At 38.5% G+C, this 13766-nt stretch overlaps 1 protein-coding gene across 3 annotated transcripts in view; it reads left to right on the top strand.

Annotated features, from left to right (window-relative positions):
* DOCK8 (dedicator of cytokinesis 8) overlaps positions 1 to 13766 on the top strand; it is a 312720-nt gene that overhangs the window by 174180 nt on the left and 124774 nt on the right. The window lies entirely within an intron of this gene.

Below are 13766 nucleotides of genomic sequence, written 5' to 3'. Positions count from 1 at the left end.
CAAATCCGGCCTCAGACACATAACACTTACTAGCTGTGTGACCCTGGGCAAGTTACTTAACCACATTGCCTAGCCAAAAAAAGAAAAAAAGAAAAAAAGAAATCAATTCTTAAGGTATGTAAGGAGGGGAGAATATTACAGGAACAGGGGGGAAATCTCAAGCTTTATTTCTAACAAAAAAAAGTGACTAAGAAAATATGAATAACTACTGACCCCATGCCTACTTTCCCATCCATATAAAATTTTTATGAGGATAATCTACTCATGCATTAAGGGAATCCTTAATAAGCATTTAAGAAGGGAACAATTTGTAAGGAATGCTATATAATAGACCACATTTTTACTATCATGTGATTGACAAATGCAGTATTGCACTATATCAGGTTTTTCCAACTATAAAAAAAAAGCATTTGATTTATAAAAGAAAAACACTACCTTGAAGCCTTTCCTCCAACAAAATGACTTTTTAAAATTACATTCTCTTCTTTGAAAGATATAACAATAGAAAATCCCTGTTTGGTGGTCCTGTGATCATTAATAATCAAGCAAACACGGCCAATATGGAAATGCTTTGCATGATTTCACATATGTAATTGATATTACATTGGTTGCTTTCTCAATGGGTATGAGAGGGGAAGGAGGGAAGGAAGGAGAGAATTCGGAACTCAATTTTTTAAAAAAAAAAGAATGTTAAAAAATAAATAATCTCTTTAAAAAAATAATCATCAAGGCATAGAACAGATATGTATGCCCACCAAAGGTGTTCATCATTGTCATGGAGGAAATCAGTGTAGAGTCCAACCTAAACGGGTTTCCCTGTAGATAATGAGATCCCTCAGAATATTCTGATTTTAAATGACATTGTTGTGATTGTATCAAGTCATTGAACATTACTCAGTTTCTGAATGAGATCAGTAATTATCCAAAAGGATAGCCTAATTATCCATATTGGATTAGTTAACTGAATGAAGAATGGCTGTTATCTGGACTGTGGTAAAAAGTTAGGCAGATGGCTTATAACACTTATCTGTATAAATTGTGTGTGTGTGTGTGTGTGTGTGTGTGTGTGTGTGTGTATGTTGGACAGATACTGCAAATGGCCAAGAAGTTGGACCAGAACTGTCAGAGCAGAGCAGGTTGAATCACCTTTGGGAAATTTCAAAATTCTTTTAGTGATCCTAAGCTTCTCTCTAAGACAAAGGTCCATCTTTTTAATGCCAATATTCTTCTAGGGGTGTTGTATGACTGTGAGTCATGAAATGCTACAGTCTCCAAAAAAATAATGATGCTAAGGATTACCCAAAGGGCAAGGAAGGCAGCATAATAAAGTAGATAGAATAATGAGTTTGAAGTCAGAGGATCTTAGCTCAAAACACAGCTCTGCTAATTACTATGCATATAACATTGGACAAGTCATTCAACCTCAGTGAGACTCAGTTCTCTCATTTATAAAATCAAAGATTTGAATTTGATAACTTTAGAGTTCCCTTCAAGCTCTAAATCTATCATCCCATGGAGAGGCATGTAGTGGGCATAAGCAAGCTGTGTCACAAATGGAAAACCATGAAGGAGAAGCATCATAGAAGTTATTACTAAAGAAATGAACTGTCTGGAAAGAAAATGGGCTGATCATGTGGTGAAAGAAAGGAATAACCCCTGGACAGCCAGCAACTTTTGCTGGTATTCTCAGTATTCAGAGAACACTAGGTGAGGCTCCAAAACTGCGAGTGAAAAGTTATGGGAGAACCGGACAAGAGTCAAAGTAGGTAAATAAGCGTGGATCGATTGTGGCATTATTGGAGATATTCCCCCATCAGTAATATTGATTATTTCACTATTGAGAGACATTTCCCAACGACTCCTCCACCTTCCCTGCCCCTGCCCCCATAGAACAAAGAAGTATAGTTAAGTAAAACCTACCAATAATTAGCCATGTTTTGTATTCCCTTCTATCCCCAGCCCCCATACCTAGCACAATGCTTCGTGTGTAGCAGTTGCTTAATTAAACATTTACTGATTGATTGACTTATAGTCGATCACATCTCTGTTAAGAGGGGGGAAATTTCTTTTACTGTCACTCGTCTGAGTTCAACTTTTAACTGTATCAATCAGAATTCTGAAGTCTTTTAATGTTGTTTTCCTTTACATTATGGTGGTCATTTTGTAAATTGTTCTTTTGGTTCTGCTCACATTTGCTCTTTATCAGCTCATACAATTCTTCCCAAGTCTCTTTGAAATCTTCATGTCCGTTGGCTCTTATAGCGCAAAAATATCCCACTACATTCATTTGCCATAATTGGTTCAGCCATTCCCCAACTGATGGGTTCTCATAAAATGAGCTAGAGAAGGAAATGGCAGACCGTTCCAGTATCTTTGCTCCCCCCCAAAAAAGAAAACCCTAAATGGGATTGTGAAGAGTGTGACACAACTGAAAAAAACAACAACACTATGGCCAATTTTTTGATGGGGTGCTGGACATGGAGTCAAGAAAAATTTGGGTTCCAGTCCTACTTCTGACAGTTACTTTCTATGTGACCATAAGACATCACTTATCCTTTCACGGATTCAGTTTCTTCACATGTAAATAGAACAATAATAATAGTAGTAGCATCAGTAATATATATTAATATAGTAATAGTAATATATGTTAACATAGTAATAGTAATATATTAATATAGCAATATTAGTGGTTTATTAGTAATAGTAATATTAGTAATTTATTAGTAATATATTAATATAGTAATAGTAAATTAGGATAATAATACCTGTGATATCTATCTCATGCTTACGAGGTTCCAATAAAACAACGTATTTGCATATTTTAAAGTGCTATATTATCATTGTTGTTCAGCCATTTCAGTCATGTCTGACTCTTCATGACCCCATTTGGGGTTTTCTTAGCATTTAGTTTGCCATTTCCTTCTCCAGCTCATTTTACAGATAAGGAACTAAGGAAAAGAAGGTTAAGTGCTCTCTGTCCACTGTACCATCTAGCTGCTCCAAAATGCTATATAAATAGCCATTATCATTAATAAAACCCTTCAGGTTATCAAAAGGGTAAAAATCATTATCTTCATTTATACTATGAACATGACAAACAGTATTCATTTAATGGGAAGCAACACGGTATAGAGGATAGAGAACTGGCCTTAGAGTTAGGAAGACCTGACCCTGGCCAAGTCATTTAACTTCTCAGCATCTCCAGGCAATGCTTTAAAACTAGTAGTTTACAAAACAGATGCCGTTTATATTGGTAGGAGGAAAGTCTTCTTCAGGAGTTCCCTATACCAATGAAATCATGGGTCTTGTCCTATCAAAAAAACAACATGTACATTGTGTGTGTGTGTGTGTGTGTGTGTGTGTGTGCACGCGCGCGTGCGTGGGCATGCATAGGGTAGCTAGGTGGCACAGTGGCCTGGAGTCAGGAAAATTCATCAAATTTGGCCTTGGACACTTACTAGCTGTGTGACCCTGGGCAAGTCACTTAACCCTGTTTGCCTCAGTTTCCTCATCTGTAAAATGAACTGGAGAAAGAAATAGCAAATTCTTCTGGTACCTTTGCCAAGAAAACCCCAAAATGGGTCACAAGGAGTCAGGTATGACTGAAAAATAACTGAACAGCAAATATATAATGTCTGTCTAGGCTAGAAAATAAGCTGAACACTGCATAGTGCAATAAAACTGAGATTGATTGACTTCCCAAGAACACCCAATGGGAAAACAAAGTGGAGAATTTAGACCAGTTTAGGTTCTAAATTTACTTTTATTTCTAGCTAAGAGAACAAAATCTGTTTGGCAGGGGAGCCATGTACGCTGAATTCAGGTATCTTAAATTCCTTGCATCATTTTACCAACAGATACTTTTTGGAATAATGGGGAAAGTATTAGAGTTGGAGTCAGAGGACACAGGTTCAAATCCTGGCTCAGCCACATGCTACCTGTGTGAACTAGAGCAGTCACCTTGGATATAGTGGGAATTCCCTTAGCTTCAGGTTGTTTGTCTGTAAAAGAAGGAGACTGGATGAGGTGGTCTCTGAGGTTTCTTCCAGCTCTAAACTCATCCCCTGGTGATCCTATGATGAATAATAAAGCTAAGAATATAATCCAGCTTCCCTGACGTTCCCTACAGATGGGCAGAGTACTTGGCTAGCATTCTACCCTCAGATATCCTGCTGTTAGACCCCCAAAATAAAGAAATTCAGGAGTTAACAAAGCTCCCAGAACAGTGACAGTAGCCTCGATAGCAGCTTATTCTGCAGTTATATGAGTATATTGTTTAGCCACTTGAGGGCAGAGTTTGTCCAATTTTGGATTTATACAGGCCCACACCCAGAGTGTTTTTGGTTGCTAGAAGACTGCTACTGATGTATCAGTCTCTCTGTGTCACCTGCCCCCAGAAAACAAAGGACCAAGGAAAACTGAGTAGGGGAGAGAAGTTTCCTGTAACATTTGGAGAGCTTCATGACTTTGCCAAAACCCTTCTCTCTGCCCCCTTCCAACATTTAATAATGAATGAGCTCATAGATTGAATCCTTTTTACTAGAGGTGATCCCAAGAAAAAGAACTGAGAAATATACCTTGTGATGGCAAGGGGGGAAATTTTTTCATTCACATTTTTCTTTTATCTTTATCTGCTAAAAAATAATCTATTTCTGTCACAGTGGTATGAAGGGGAAGAAAACTGAATTTAGAGTCAAGGGATCAAGGTTTAAACCCTTAAGGAGTTACATATTAGCTATATAACACTATAACTAACTATATAACGTCATTTTGGGTAAAATGGAAAGAGTACTAGCTCTGGAGTTAGAGTACCCTGGGTTCTAATTCTGCCCCTTAATACATTACCTAAACAACTGAAGTTGTTTGAGCAGTAAACTGATGTAAGCAATTCATGTCCTTTAGAATAACGCTTGTGGTAGCTGTATGTAGGATATGCAGTGGGGATAAAGAGCAGCATTGCCCCACCCCTCACCAAAGCTTATCCCATGGAGTACTGAGCCTGTGCCCCAACCACTTCTGGACAAATATGTGCTCAGGACAGAGTCCTTCCTTTGAAAGCCTACTAGAGGATGACTCTTCCTGTTTCCCAAGCCAATCAATCCTCCTTGACACAGCCTCGTCCTTCCGCCAGCAGTGGGAGGAAGGAGGAAGACCAAAGGTTTGCTTGACATTCCAAAGTGACAAGTCCTACATATAGGTAGATTAAAGCAGAGATTCTTTTCCCAAAGTCTGTGAACTGGTATTGTTGTTATTGTTTTAATATTTCTAAACAGTTTTGATCAGTGGTTTCCTTTGTAATCCTATGTGTTTTATGTATTTAAAAACATTATTCTGAGAACAGGTCCTTAGGCTTCACATTGACCTAAAAAAAGGTTAAGAACCCCTGACTTAGAGAGAAAATTGTTTAGAAGTAGGAAAATCTATTACATTATTGCAAGTGAGAATAAATGAGGACCTGAGCTAGAGTAGACAGGGATTAGAAGGAAAAGGAGGACTTAGAGAGAAAATTGTTTAGAAGTAGGAAAATCTATTACATTATTGCAAGTGAGAATAAATGAGGACCTGAGCTAGAGTAGACAGGGGTTAGAAGGAAAAGGAGGGAAATCAACAAGACATTGATTGATCGTCAGGGTAAGGAAGAAGGAAGAGGATTTTGGGATTTTGAGCCTAGGTAATTCGATCAAATGGGCAGCTAGATGGCACAGTGAATGGAGCACTGGCCCTGGAGTCAGGAAGACAAGAGTTCAAATCCAACCTCAGACATACTTACTAGCTCTGTGACTCTAGACAAGTCACTGCACCCTGTTTGCCTTAGTTCTTCATCTGTAAAATAAGCTAGAGAAAGAAATGGCAAACCACTCCAGTATCTTTGCCAAGAAAACCCCAAAAATGGGGTCATGAAGAGTTGGACACGACTGAAAAAGGACTCAACAACAATGCAGTCAAATAAGCATAAGGAAATCAGGAAGAGCAGGTTTAGAAGGTGAAGGTAATGAGTTTGCTTTTGTACATATTAAATTTTTGGTGTAATATTTGAGGAGACAGACAAGATGCCCCAGAAGACGTTTGGATTGGAGCAGGAGGTAATGGGTTTGGGAGTTATTCTCATAGACATTCTATAATTGAAGCCATGGAAGTCAATGACATCCAAAAAGAGAGACTCTAGATCAGGAGTTAAGTATTTTCTTTTTTAATGTCATAGACTCCTTTGGCAGGCTGGTGAAGCCCATGGACCTCTTGGGATCCCGAATAACGTTTTTAAATGCATAAAATTATGAAGGAAACTGGTTATAATGAAGTTTGGTTACCAAAATATTTTTTAAAACAAATTCAGAGATTCCAAGTTAAGAACCCCTTCAGTTTAGAGAAAGAAGAGGAACAAGGTCATAACCTTGGGAGAACTCAATTCAGGAGCCCATTAACTGATAGCATGTAAGGGCTTTTTAGATTCTATCTTTAGCCAATAGAAATTTTCATTTATTTTTCAATAGAAGTGCAGCTTTCATATCAAAATATGCTGAAAACCCCTGTGTATTAATAATAATGGTTGACATATGTATACATCTACATATATACATACACATGTACATTCATACATACATGCATATATACTCCCCATTTGACAGATGAGAAAATTAAAGCTGAGAGACAGTAAATTACCTGGCCAAAGTCACACATCTAGCAAATGGCAGAATCAGAATTCAAAGCCAGGTCTCCTGATTCCTAAATCCACTTCATCCTACAGATACAGTTTCATTAGTGCCTTGTTTGAGTCTGGGAGGGGGTGGGGATATCTTTCCTTTTCAAGTTCAGAGAATAGTTTAAAAGCTTTTCCAAAATACTCTCTCAATCCTTTCTCATTTAGGAAGCAGATATTTTTCTTAATCCTATTAACAGATTTACATTTCATTTGCCTTCCTGTGGAGATTAACATTCTTAAGCATCACATGGACAAACTTGCCCTATATTCCATGTCTGATATTTTTATAAAGGAAGGAGACCTTAACAAACTCAGTAGCCTTAGGCTGTATTTTTCACCTTTATCTCTGACTCCTCCATTAGCACAAGCTTTAATTAATTTGCCTCTGCAGACCAGGGATCTTGGAATCATTTTTTTAAATTGTTTGAATTTTTTCTTTCTTTTTCTTTTTTCTCTCACTTCTCTCTGACCCTGGCTTTTCTATCATCTCCTTACCTCTCCTCATTTTCATGGCAAGATCTTGGCATACCCTTGACCCTACCTCTCCAGAAATCTTTTGTATTCTTGCAACAGGTCTCATAGTGATGTTTAACTCTTTGTACTTTCCTGTATCCCAACTCTTTAGAGTTACCTTTGCTGTAATTAGTTTCATTTAACATTTTATTAAACAGATTTGCTCAGAATGTAAACTCCCCAAGGATGAGTGTTGCAAATTCTAATCACTTGGTTTTTTCCTATGAACTAGTTACTCTGTAGTAGAGAATGTTTAAAAATGAGGAAGAAGATACAAGCAATATTTAAGCAGCTTCTTCTCACTGTGTCTCTAATGAATAACCAACACAGCTAAAGAAATTAATCTTATTTAGATACTCCTGTAGCATTATCATTAGTGCTATTCATAGCTGTCACTAATGCAAGGTGAGCAAGATTTTATTAAAGGAGTCAGCATCATTGCCTCCTGAATCTCCACTGGCCAGTACTGTGCGACCAGCCCCTCCACTTCACCCCACCCTCCAGAATCCTATTGCTATCCTGTCTTTCTGATAGGGCTACAACCACTTGGGTGCAAGGGTCAGACTGTCTCCTCTTGGTGATTGTGCCTACAGTCTGACTGCCCTCTGCTCTGCTGCCTCCAACTATCTCCTCTCCTGCCAAATTGTTTTTGCTATAGGTGAAATATTCCTAATAATAGTTCTGATACTATATTGTCACTAGCAAAATAATCCATAAATTACCAGAAGCTAGGAAGTCCTAGGTCAAATCACACTCTAGACCCCACCTTCATCTAGATTGGGTTTTTACGATTCCTTAATTTAGTAATTTAGGTTCCCAGTTAAGTAATTAAATCATCTTTGAATGGCTTGTTATGTCATTCTTTCATTATCCTCTTTCAAGTCAAGTTAGATCAGCAAGCATTTATTAAGTACCCCACAGGCCAGACAGTGGGGCTAAGTGTGTGGCATATAAGGAAAGGCAAAACCAGTGCCTGCCCTGAAGGAGTTTACAATCTAATAATGCAAACGCTTTACATGTCCCTAGTCTCCAGGTGAGGCTTCACTTAGAAAATTATATTCAGAACCTTATGAGCCTAACATTCTGTTAGTTCGATGGATTTACTTAACAGGTGTAACAATATTTAATTAATTTAATTGAGCCAAAATGGAAATGGAGCTCCTAGAAAGCAAGAAGAATTTCATTTTTATGTTGTTGTTGTTTGGGGGCTAGGCAATGGGATTAAGTGACTCGCCCGGGGTCACACAGGTAGTAAGTGTCAAGTGTCTGAGGCTGGATTTGAATTTAGGTCCTCCTGACTCAAGGACCAGTACTCTATCCACTATACCACCTACCTGCCTCTGTTGTTATTTTTAAAGCCATCTAATCCAAGGCCCAACTTGCACATGAAGACATGGTGATCCAGACACTCTATTGCTGGTCACAGGTAGCCTTTTCAGTTGTGGTGACCAGTACTGTGAACCTCACATATTGTACCCAAAGATCTCAGCTGCCTATTTCACAAGTGCAGAATTTCCTCATAGTCTTTGAGAACCCCAGAAGCCTTCGCTCTACCCTCTTTCTATCTCTTTTTAAGCTTTTAAAGTTTACCTAATTGAGTACAACACAGATGGGTCACCATAGCTAAGTAGTTCCCAAGCACTTTTTTATGGTTGATGGTTTGGTGAAGGAGGGTGAGGCGAAGGTGTAGCAAAGTGAGAAAGGGTGATGGAGAGAGAGAGAAGGAGAGAGAGAGAGAGAGAGAGAGAGAGAGAGAGAGAGAGAGAGAGAGAGAGAGAGAGAGAGAAAGGAGTAAGGCTCAAGATAAATTGCTGCCTGTAATAAATGATTGGTGTATGGATGGTGTTCTGCAACTGCAGGCTCTTTAAAAAGATGCTTCCATAAATAGTAAGGAAATTGGGAGGATGGGAGATATAGAATTTAGGGCCTACCATGCCTTGGAGGTCATAAATCATAGATTTAGATCTGGGACAGAAAGTAGAAGGCATCAAGTCTAATCCCCTCCTCATTTTACAATCAGGAAGCTGATGCACAGAGCGGTCAGGTAATTTACCCAAGATCACGTACATAGCTAGCGTCTGAGGCAGAATTTGAACTCCAGTGTTTCTGATTTCAATTTCAGCACTCTCTCCACCATGCCACCAAATTACTCTCATAGAATCTTGACAAAGCTGGATAGGAATTTGGGGATTATCTGATCCAATCCCCTAATTTTATAGATTAGGAAACGGAGATACAGAGAGGCTAAATGACTTGCCCCAGGTCATACACATAATAAGTGACAGGGAGGGATTTGAATATAGGTCTTTCCCCCTCTAAATCCTTCCATTCTACCATGCTGCCTTCCATAATACACAGTTTGGGAGCAATTAACGTATTGTTATTATTATTATTAATATTGAGCTCAATAGGGGCAGCTAGGTGGCGCAGTGGATATTAATTAAAAAGAAGAAGGCTTCTAGCTCCCTCTCCTCCTTCAACTCGCCTGTTGGAGTAAGTATTGGGGAGTGAGGGAGAAGGGCAATTCACCTAACCCTCTCCTCTGGCCACCGTATGATCATGATCACGTGGCATCTAAAGCCCTTGTCCTCCCTAAGTTGGAGAGCGGGGTGGAGAAACCACAGTTCTGTCTGTCTGAGACTTCATTTCCCAGAAATTCACACAACTTGGCTCAGAAAACTTCTCTGTGGCCACAGAAATCCATCTCCAAAAACCTGTTCTTATTTTTTGCTGTTTTATGGCAAAATTGAGGGGGAGTTATTTGTTTTGAAATATAGTACCTTCCTTGTGATTTTTTTTAAATAAGAAAGCAAATAAGATACTCATAGATCTTCCTTGAAAATAGCCAGAAGTGTAGGCTTAAACAGTGATAAGCCCCTCAGTAGAGAATGACAATGAAGCCAAGAGGAAGGGAGCCTCCCCTTTCCTGAAGAGGTTTTCCTGTTCTGTTCTACTGTCCTCCACATAGACAGGGACTCGTGTTATTCCTCTTCTGGGGGCCATGTCAAACTCCAGTTGGAGCCAACAATAAAAGTAGACAACTTCAGGCTAGGGATGTTCAAAACTACCAGAAACCAGGGGCAAAAGGCTGCTTTCAAATGTACTTTCCCTGCTCAACCTCCCACTCTGCTGGCATGGTTACTAGGCAGCAACAACTTAGTTTGCCGCCTGCAGACAAAATCAGTTCAACCCTTAGTTGACCTTCAAGATATTTAACCCCGCAGGGAATTTTTTTTAAGCCTATCTCAGCAAAGGAAAAAAAAACACAGGATTTAAAATGTTTGTGGCTGGATGTTGGCAGGACTGCCTCCTGTATTGCCTAGACTTGGCTTCACGTGCCAATTTCTTAATAGGTTTAGGAAAAGAACTGCCACCCACACCCCATGCGTCCCAAACAATGAATAGTTTGGGAAGATACTGGGGAGAAAACCCTTGAGGGTCCTTCAAGGTAGAATCATAGATTTAAAGCTGGAAAGAACCCTAAAGATCCTTCAAGTCCAACCTCCTTATTTTAAAGATGAGGAAACTGAGGCATGGAGAATTTTAAGTGACTTTCCTAGGGCCATACAACTCTGAGGTATTATTTGAACCCAAGTCTTCCTAACTCCACATTCACTATGCCACGCTGCCTCATTTTTAAAGGCTTCTGGGAAACAATGTTGGGGTGTTTGATATCATTAGCCTGCAGAGGAAACCCTTTGGCATAGCTTGGGGCCTTCCAAGACCCTCAAGCAAAATCAAGAGGCTCTCATTTAAATGAGAGCAAGGATGAAGGAGATTGAATGGCCTTGGGTATCTGTTTTACACTGTGAACAGTCTGAAAAACCTTGTGGGCTCAGCACAGTTTGGGGAAATCCCCAGGGATTCTGACGCTCTCTAGATATAGCTTAGGGATTTTACAGAATATTTGGCTTAGAAGGGAACTATGTAGCCGTTTAGTGTTGCATATACCTCTATAAGATATTCCCTACAATATCTTTCAAGAAGAGGTTGTCCAGCCTTTACTTCAAGACCTCTAATGATTTAGAGAGTGGAGAAGGGGCAGGGAAGCCCTCGAACTCCCAAGGCAGACCATTCTACTTTGGGGTAACTTTAATTATTAGGAAGTTATTTCTTACATTATTAAGTAAAATGTTACTCAATAGACTTAAGTTCTTCCAAGGCGGGCACGGACTCCTTAGGAAATACTTTGAATTTCTAGGATTAGTTCTGACTCAGAAAACACCCACCTCTAGGCATTTTCCAGTCCAAACTAAGTTCATTCATCCAGACCCACACCCTGGGGGAGTTACATTCATTGTTTCTAATTCTTAGCTCTCATAAAGTGCTGCCATAAATATTTTGGAGTATGTGGGGACTTTTTTCTTATCAATGGCTTCCTGGGGTATGTGCTTAGTAATGGAATCTCTAGTTCAGAGGATATGGACCTTTTAGTCACTTTATTTGCACAATTTCAAGTTGATTTCCAAAATGGTTGTACTATTTCATGGTTTCATCAGCAATGAATTAGTGTTCCTGTCTTTCCACAAACCCCTCAAAGTTGAATGTTACCATTTGGGGTCATTTTTACAAAATTTGCAATGTGTGGGGTGAAACCTATTGTTCTGATTTACTTTTATCATTAGTGAGTTGGAGCATTTTTTCATGTGGTTGTGAACACTTGCGGCTCTTCTTTGAGAACTGTTTGTTTATATCCTTTGACTATCTATGGGGAATGGCTATTAATTTTATAAATATTTATTAATTATTTGTATATCTGGATATCAAACCCTTATTAGAGAAATTTGATACAAATATTTTTTCCTGTTTAACCACTTCCCTTATCTTAGATGCAATAATATTGTCTGTGCAGAAGCTTTTCTGTTTCAAGTAATCAAAGTTATCTATTTTATCTTTTATAATTGCCTCTATCTCCTACTGGTTAAAACTATATCTCCTACCCATAGCTATGAGAAATATATGATCTGTTTCACTTCTAATTTTTTAAAAATAATATAATCTTTAATATTAAGGTCAAATATCCATTTAGAATGTATTGTGGAGTATGGTATAGAATGTTAGTCTAACCATAATTTCTGCCAAGACTGCTTTCCAGTTTTCCCAGCAGTTTTAATCAAATAGAGAGCTTTTTCCCTAAGTAATTTATGTTTTCCCCTTTATCAAACACTGAGTTATTGAGTTCTATTTTTTTCAGAATCTCCTTCTGTTCCATTGATCTACCTCTATTCTTTAACCAATACCAGATAGCTTTCATGATTGCTGCTTTATAATACAGTTTGGGGACTGGAAGGGCTATGCTTTCTTCATCTTTACTTCTTTTTGTCACTTCCCTTGATATTCTAGATCTTTTGTTTCTCCAAATTAATTTTGCTATTGTTTTATCAAGTCCTGTAAAATATCTCCCTGGTAATTGGATTGGTATAGCATTAAAAGTGTAATTTCTATTTTGGAGAGGTTTGAAAGGTTGTGGGGATCAGAGAAATATTTAGTCCTCTGTATTGTTGCTCACATGACCTGTAATGATTTAACACTTTTTTTAAGGAGAGAAATGTTTGCATGCAATTTTTTTTTTTACCAGTTTAATTAAAGTTTGAGAGCATTAGAGATGGATAAGTCTTCTTTGGTTATTGGATTGCTGAGAAAAGAGGGTAGCACGGAAATGTTCCACTTGGCCTGCTAAGGTGTTCTCTAAATTTATTGAAATTAGAGTACTAAAGTTCTTTAACAGTACCTACTGATCCATTGATTTAAATAATTGAACAAATCTAAGTACTTTTTAAAAACTTCAGACTTTAAAAAAGGAGAAATACCATACTTAGAATGGACCCTAGGCCTTTTTCTGTCTGTTTATTGTAGCAAATATAGGAATCCTTATGGACAAGGTCATCTCTAGTAAAAATACAGTAGAAGTTTGTCTCTACCTGTCCTTTCTTCATCATTTTCTCTTTCTCACCTGCTGAAACTTCCCCTCCCCAACCACTCAGAACTTTCTTGTTTAAAAGAAACTTCCCCTGGGACATCCAAACCTACCCAGGGTTACTCTTCTATGTACAGTGTCCTCCGCTTCATAATTAGCCCATTCTCCTCTGTTCTCCCACCATCCTTTTTTTGGGGGGGGGTTGATGGGGCGATCAGGGTTAAGTGACTTGGCCAAGGTCACACAGCTAGTGAATGTTATGTGTCGAGGCTGGATTTGAACTCAGGTCCTCTTGACTCCAAGGCCAGAGCTCTATTCACTGCATCACCTAGTTGCCCCCCCACCACTCTTTTTTAAAACCCCTGTTTCAACAGTGCCCATAAATCTCAGCTAGTTTTAGGAAGAAAGGAGCTTTTTTAAAAAAAAATCACACTATGTATTGTGACTAATAGTCTCCTTAATGTCTTCTGGAGGTATTCATATTTTAAATCAGGATATTTGTTAATCTCTTTAAAATGAATGAATCTCTTCATTATTGGAATTATTCACAATATAATGTTTTGGATCAGACCTGTGATTTAATTGTTTCAGGGAATACCCAGTGAATAAACTCCTACCAAGGCAGATCCAGACCTA

Source organism: Phascolarctos cinereus, unplaced genomic scaffold, assembly GCF_003287225.1.
Source record: "Phascolarctos cinereus isolate Bilbo 61053 unplaced genomic scaffold, phaCin_HiC Scaffold_4;HRSCAF=312, whole genome shotgun sequence".
Classification (NCBI taxonomy): Eukaryota; Metazoa; Chordata; class Mammalia; order Diprotodontia; family Phascolarctidae; genus Phascolarctos; species Phascolarctos cinereus.
This window is presented reverse-complemented; position numbering and strand designations above follow the sequence as displayed.